Source organism: Zingiber officinale, chromosome 4A (assembly GCF_018446385.1).
Source record: "Zingiber officinale cultivar Zhangliang chromosome 4A, Zo_v1.1, whole genome shotgun sequence".
Taxonomy (NCBI): Eukaryota; Viridiplantae; Streptophyta; class Magnoliopsida; order Zingiberales; family Zingiberaceae; genus Zingiber; species Zingiber officinale.
Genome location: NC_055992.1, coordinates 23,783,317 through 23,790,994, shown reverse-complemented (window position 1 = coordinate 23,790,994; position 7,678 = coordinate 23,783,317). Strand labels below are relative to the sequence as shown.

At 31.4% G+C, this 7,678-nt stretch overlaps 1 long non-coding RNA gene across 2 annotated transcripts; it reads left to right on the top strand.

Moving 5' to 3' along the window:
- The first annotated feature begins 3,504 nt into the window (after window positions 1-3,504).
- Window positions 3,505-5,917, top strand: LOC121969714. Of its 2 annotated transcripts, none has more exons than XR_006108624.1 (2): window positions 3,505-4,271; window positions 5,095-5,917. It is a non-coding gene; the product is annotated as an uncharacterized LOC121969714 (long non-coding RNA). The 2 variants fall into 2 exon arrangements; XR_006108623.1 differs by having other exon boundaries at window positions 5,092-5,917.
- Window positions 5,918-7,678: the final 1,761 nt, after the last annotated feature.

The following is a 7,678-nucleotide window of genomic DNA, read 5'->3' as shown; positions in this document are numbered from 1 at the left end:
TAATCGAATACAATAATAACACAATACAATAATTTTATAGAATCCAATAACAATCCAATACAAGAATAATTTAGAACAATACAATACAATAATTTTACATAATCCAATAACAATCTATTAGATTGTCTGAATGGCAAGTATCTATCCTCCATTTTTTAAACATTCTAGTTGCATCCAAAATATTCTAATTGCACATACTAACACACATAATTTATATCTCTACATAAAATAACATATAAATATAAAAACTTAACATTGAGATATATTAATAATTTTAAAATTAATGTTATATTAATCAAAATACACATTTGAATATATTATCAAAATATACTTATATGTTCATTCATCACAGTGATAGATTTCTATGCCAAATACATACAAAAATTGAGCACTATCACAAAAGAACACCAATACATGTATCAACTTGCAAAAGACATTCTACATGATCTTTTATAATGACATAATTGTTTGCACCTACTACAATTATTTTTAACCTTTCCTGCTACTTGGACGGGATCCTCGCCTTATTCCTTCTTCTAGGTTGCACAAGGCTACTAGGTGGTAAACAATACATTCATGTCCACCTATTTGCTAATATTGTTTACTTCTACTTGGATAAATACGATCCATGTAAGTAATTTTTCAAATTTCAAATAAAAATAATACTTACAATACTTATACAGGTCCATGTCCTATGTAAACACACCACAATAGCGTGTAAGCAAGAAAGCCTTAAAATCTAGAACTCACCGCAATCACATTTACAAGACTCCATATCAACTATATAGGATGATGATGAAGTTTGTACCTCCATTTCTTTTCTGCTATGTGGATGAACCATATAGTACCCAATTTTTTATCTCCTAGTATCAATCTCCTTTATAACTAATGGCGTCAATACTCCTATAGAATTAAACACTTGCTTTTACGATTGTAAAATCATTAATCAACAACTTTCCTTCTTGTGTCATTTATTAGTACTATAATTGGGAGTTCTCAAGTCTTCTTGAATAATGCATTCATACTTTCAAAACAATTCATGGTCAATATTGAGTACCTTCTACCAGGAAAATGTGCATTTGACCATTTTGTAGGTTCTATATTATGAAGCCATTTATAAGCATCTATATGTGTCTTTGACATAGTCTACATGATTTGATCATATTGTGGAATTGTATTTGCTCTAGCTGTAATCTAAAACAATCCTAATGAGGTCTATCATGAGTATCTGTAACCATATTACAAGATAAGTGATGATAACATAATCCATGGTGAGTAGTAGGGTAAAATTTACTCATTGCAGATAATATTCCACGATGTCTATTAGATATAATTGTCATATTTGATGGATTAAATGCAAAAAATATTTTTAGATGATTTAGAAATCACTCCCATGCAGAGCCACACTCAACCTCAACAATTGCAAAGCTAACTGGAAGAAGATTTTCATTACCATCTACTGTTATGACAATTAATAATACACCAGGATACTTGTCACTCAGGTGTGTTGCATTAATTCCAATTAATTTATGAAAATATGTTCAAAAAACTCTTCCATATAAACCAAAAACTCAAAAACAAAGTTAAAATTTATCACCATTTCTTTTCAATACAACGTATGTATTTGAGTCTCTATATTTTAGCTAATAAAATAGTCTAGGAAAATCACCATAATCCTTATCGAAATCACCTACCACCTTTTTTATAGCTTCCACATGTACATAATATGTCTTTCGATATGATATATTCACTACAAATCATGATTTTATCTCATTCTGAATGTTTATGCGTCTATAATCTTTTGATATCACAAAATGACTTTCAATTTGAAAAGTTATACATTAAGATGTTCATGCAGGATGATCAATTGTTGTCATACCAAGACTGCACTAGTGACGTTAAATATTTTGTATCCATGAACTCAATATCTCCCCTTGCAATTATTGTCCATGTGTAATTTTCTTTATCACAGATCACTTTAACTATGGTTTTCTTAGTGTCCTTTATTTTGTATGTGAAGAGCTTTTCGTAGCATATTTAGCAAGTGCATCTTTAAAATATTTTTACATTGTGTAAACCTACAATAGCCATTGGTGTATATTTATATTGGTACTATTGAAATTTAGTTGAGTTAACATTATGAAAGTTACAAAAATATGTTACATGACCAACCCAAATTTCCTCAACAGAGTCATCTGGTTCTTCCATTTGTAATGGAGCAAGTCTTGTGTTCATTTCATATGTATCTTCAGCCAATGGAAACTGCTCTTCATGGTCACTATATACGTTAGTGTTGACTGACTCATCTAATGAATAGTGCATATCATTTGCTAAGAATTCATCCTTGGAGACATCTATTTCAATTTCTGCTTCGATTTTATTGCCATTATATTTTTGTTCAGCCCACGTATCCTCAAAAAGATCCTCTAATCCTGTACTCATATGTATTGGGTCATCCTCAAAACTAGGAGTTTGTTCATTTAAATTGAAGTTGTAATTAATAGTCTCTCCAGTATTGACTACAACACTAGAGGAAGTTGAAGGTGTCATATTGCCGATACTCATATATATATTTAGAGTAATGGATTTGTTTCGATTATATATTTCTGAATCAATATATTGCATCATGACTGTGATCTCATCATCATAAATTTGATTTTCCTTGCATTGATACAATCAGAAATTAACCATATTACGAATAAAAATTCTATCAAGATTGTGAATATTTTAAAAACAACACTACAAGAAAATTGGGATTACACAACACTTAAAAAGACAATATTTTTTTAAAAAAATATTATTTTGTTTACAAAGCTTTTAGTAAAAACTGTTGTCTATATATTTTTTATTTCTTAGTAAAGACAATACTTTTTCAAATAAGCATTGTCTATTGGTTTTTTTTGGGTCAAAGACAACACTTTTCAAAAAACGTTGTCTATAAGTATTTTTTTTATAGCTACAACAACAAATTTTTAAAGTGTTGCTTATGTCCGCGACCTAAGCTCCTCTGCTAAAACTAGGGATGTAAATGAATCGAACATTTGTGAATAAGCTTGGTATTCGGCTTGGTAAAAATTTATTTATGTTCGTTCAATACACACAAGATCGATTGAATAAACAAGTTTGAACAATTCGTTAAACTAAACAAACAAACTTGAACACATATGTATTCAACTCGTTAATATTCATGAACAATGTTTGTGAATAATATTTGTGAACTATGTTCAATAATAAAACTCTTATCAACATGTTAAACAAATAAAAAAGACTTTTAAAATAAACAAACAAGTTTAAATTATCAAGTTTAATAACCAATCAAACAAATAAAGATTTCAAATAATAAAACAAGTTTAAATTGAGAGCTCGATAACATCTAAACGAAGCAAACTCAAGTCAAACTTGAATTGAAAACTCGATCACATTTAAATGAACCATGCTCAAGCTCATAAAAATAAACCAAACTAAGTTTGAACAATCATTTTGAAGACTTGGTTCATTTTAGTCTCTGCTTGACTTGACTCAGCTATCTTATCAAACAAACTTAAATACCCCAAAATTTAACTCTAACTTAACCTATTTAAAGCCCCTAGCCAAAACCTTCCCTTCACGAAAACTCCACGAAAAACCTAGCCCCTCCAAAACTCATCTCCACCAAAACTCCACGATAAACGCAACTCCACCAAAACCATCCTCCGTGTAGCCTGCTCCTAGCCTCCTCCGCCACTTCTCCACGTCAACCGTGACCTAGCCTCCTCTGCCACTCCTCTGTGCTGCCAGGGACCTAACTTCCTCTGCTACTCCTCCATGCCGCTCGCGACCTAGTATGCGCCACTCTTCTGCGCCGCCGGCGACCTAGTCTCCTCCGCCACCCCTCCGTGCCGCCTGTGACCCAATCCCCTTTAAAGCCACTGAAGCTTTCACGCCTCTTCCAATGCTATCGTTTCTATCACTTAGGGTTGTCTCGTTGTGCGGCCAGTAGCCGATCCTTTCCTTCGTCGGGTTAGCAGCAAGATTCTCCTTTCCTTTTTCAACGCACTATCGAGTTTCGAGACGACGCCATGCCCATCTTCACTGCGTTGGTAGCAACGGTGCTTTCTTTTCAGGCGCTCCCTTTGATCACCTCCATGCTATCGATCGAGTAGTCCAAAAACCTCTTCTCCTTGCTCAATTTGGAGTTGAAGTCCTTCGATGAGATTATCGCTAATTACCTATCACAGTTCCTGCGGGAAGCCCGGTTTAGGGTTTGCTTTTCCCTTGCTATCCTCCTCAAGGTACGAGATCATTTGTCTTTTTTTGCTACTAGACGATGCTTTGATGGATTAGGTTTGCATGATTCGACTCTCGCTTTTTTCTTAGGCTATTAAATGGAGTTATTGGCCTTCTTATTTTGAAACCCATTTGCTTAGTATTATTTGTTATTCAGCTTAGGGATGTTGACTTGCCCCCGCTTTTGACAGTTAGATGTTTTTTTTAATCGTAAATGTCGTTTCCAAGAACAACATCACGACCTAAGGCTGCACTCCTAATAAAATTTCAAAATAACATGAAGTGAAAGTAGAATTTTAAGTTTCTCCTTGCTCAATTCTTACAATTGTTTGGCAGAGAAGTGGAGAAAATGAATCATTATAGTTTGGTAGTGAATCAATGGATTGGGCTTCGTGGGTCCAATTCTCATAAATCAAAAGGTTTATGTTCTTAATTTGAATTGAATGATTGGATACTTCAAGTAGCATTTTCTGTTTCTGCGCTGGTATTGTTCAGAGACAATGTCGTGGGCCTTTTGCAGTGGGCACAGAAGTCTTGGGATTGGTTGTTTGTTGTTTGCTGATGTGTAATGAGATAGGTGTGAATTCTTTCTTTCTTTTTCTTTGTTGTTAAAATGCCTTGTTTTTCTTTTTCGAACTAAGGTACATATGAATATTTGAGTTTGGGCCTTTGTGCTCTTTAAAAGTGTAGCAGGATATATGTTTGTTCTACATTAACATTTGTCTGATGTACAAAACAACATGCTCAATAGAACATTTCCAACTTTGACCATTGGATTTCTCATATTATTGAAGCAAGTCGCATGACATTTATGAATATCAACAGCAGGAATCCATGCTTTCTTTCATTTCTTTTTGGAATCCATTGAAATGTTGACGGTGAGCTACAAGATGGCATGTCAAGCCTATGCGGTATGGCTGATTGTTTATACAATTTTTACTGTGTTTATTTTTTTTTGGTTTGTGAAATGTGCCAGAGTTAACATAAACTTCCTAATCAATTTGTGCTTTTCTTATTTAGTAGGGATGAAACTTTGTTGACTTACTAAAGATATCTGCTCTCTTGTGCGTTGTGTTTCCCTCCAGCACTCTCTGGCTATACATGAGAGGTTAACATGGCAACATCAAGCATGCAAGTGATTCTGAACCCCTTTTCCTTGATACAAGACAATACATTTCATACTTTTGATATTTGAATTTGTTTTTTGTCCCTTTGAATTCTTTTGATAACTTGCGAGGAACTATGGAATAAATAAGATATCAATTGTTACAAGGTGTTGAAAGCATCTAGCTAATACTGTCGTAGTTGCTACTAAACTTTATATGACTCCAGAAGTCCAATTTTGTGGTATATTATTGGGTGGCACAACCCATGTTTCATCTCCGTCATCACTTCCACTCGGTAGCATCCTCACAAGTAGCATCCTCACAGAGAGAGTTCCACTTGGTGGAGATGCCACTGCCCACACTGCTCCATGGCTTCTCTCCAACAACTTTATCCGGGGAAGTTTTCTACTATTTAATAATGTTATTCCTGTTGTGATGTTATGCTCTATTATTTGTTAAGATTGAATGTATCTTATTTTTTTACCCAAAAAAATGAATATGTATCTGAAATTTATAAATTCCTTTGCTTCTTCATTTGTCTTTAATTCATTTCTTAATCTGATAACTTCAAATGGTAGGTTCTAGTTGCGAACTTTGTAACTCTTGCATGGAATGTAATTCTGTCATTTAAAGCTCATAAAGAAATTGTGCTGAAATAGGTAATACTTGTTTCTTGATTTGTAGTTGCTTGGTTTCATTGTCATATTTGAGCAGATGGACTTATTACAAAATCTGATTCTCTAGTAGATTGAGGTATTGTTGATAAAGTGAGAAACATAGATAAGTTGATAAGAACGTGTTAAAAGACAAGATAGGCGACCTTCTATTTTCTAATATTGAAAAGTAGGTAGAGAGAATTCGTTACAAAATAAGTTGAACTTTGTCAAACTGAATGTCATATTATCATTATCATTAATCTTTGTTGGTCTCAGCTATTAATCTATTAGGTTTAATGTATTAATTATGTAAGCTACTTTATCTTAATTATAATGTAATAATTTCTTCCTTGTAGATGAATGTGAAAAGAAATTAAAAGTGGAGTTGAAAAGTTTTTTATTTTTATATAGACTTAACATGGATCTAAAGTTTGTGGATTATATTTACATATTTTTTGTTTAAATTGTACGACATATTTTTGATTTGATTTAATAGTAAGAAAATTAATTAGTTGTACTTTCATGATATTTTAATTACTATTATTTATAAGGGTTTAATTAAGTAATTTGTGATATAAATATAATAGAGAACGATTTTGTAAATAGATTTATCTTTTATTAAAAATTTATATTTTAAAAAATTAATGTTTTTTTATCCATTAAAAAAATATTATCTTTGCTAAAAAACAATAATATTTTTTTAGCGTTGTAAAAATATTATCTTTACAAAAAATAACTTTGAGCGGACTTTTACCAATAATACTTTTAACAATATTTTTTTAGTCACATAGATAACATATACTTCATCCAGAGCCGGTCCTAATTGTTGAAATGCCCTGGGCGAAATTATTAATTATGCCCTAATCTTATCCTTCCATCAACCGAAGTAATAATTATTGCAATCTATAAAATTTTATTTCTAAACATAGAATAAGGAAACTTTTTAGTTGTACAAAGATTTTTCTCTTATGATGACTCTTACTTTTTTATTTATGTATAAATTTATGTAATTCTAGCCTAGAAATAAGAATGAAATATCAATTCTAAAACTATATATATAAATTCTTTTTCCATTCCTACACTATTAAATTATCCAAGAATAACAATTCTATTTGTAATCAATTTAATTTAGAATACAAGAAGTGTTTTGAAAGAACAATCACTTAGAATTCTTAATAAAAAAAATACTGACAATAGAAAAAAAATTCACTCAGGAATGCAAAAAGATAAGTATAGTAATTTAGCATAAAATTCTGACACCAAATTGAGAAATAATAAAAAAGTGTAGCCTAATTAGTTTACCTCCATAATCTTTATTTTCAACATCAGCATAGAAATCTAGAAGAACGAAGAAAACACCAAGAAAATCTATCACAAATATATTCACTTTGAGTTTGAGTATCTTAAACAATATATTCAATAGAGTAGTTAAGAATTAAATCTTTTTATCCTAAATAAGTGAAAACTAGATATAAATGAATTAAATTTTATATATAGGAATCCTAGCAATAACAAAAATTAAAAACGCTGTAAATTTTTAAAATTTCAAATTGACTAAGGCATCATGTAGCAATCAAAAACTTTCCATAGAAAATGACCTACTTGGTTACTTAGTCCATAATGTAAAACAAATTTCAGTTTATAAAGACT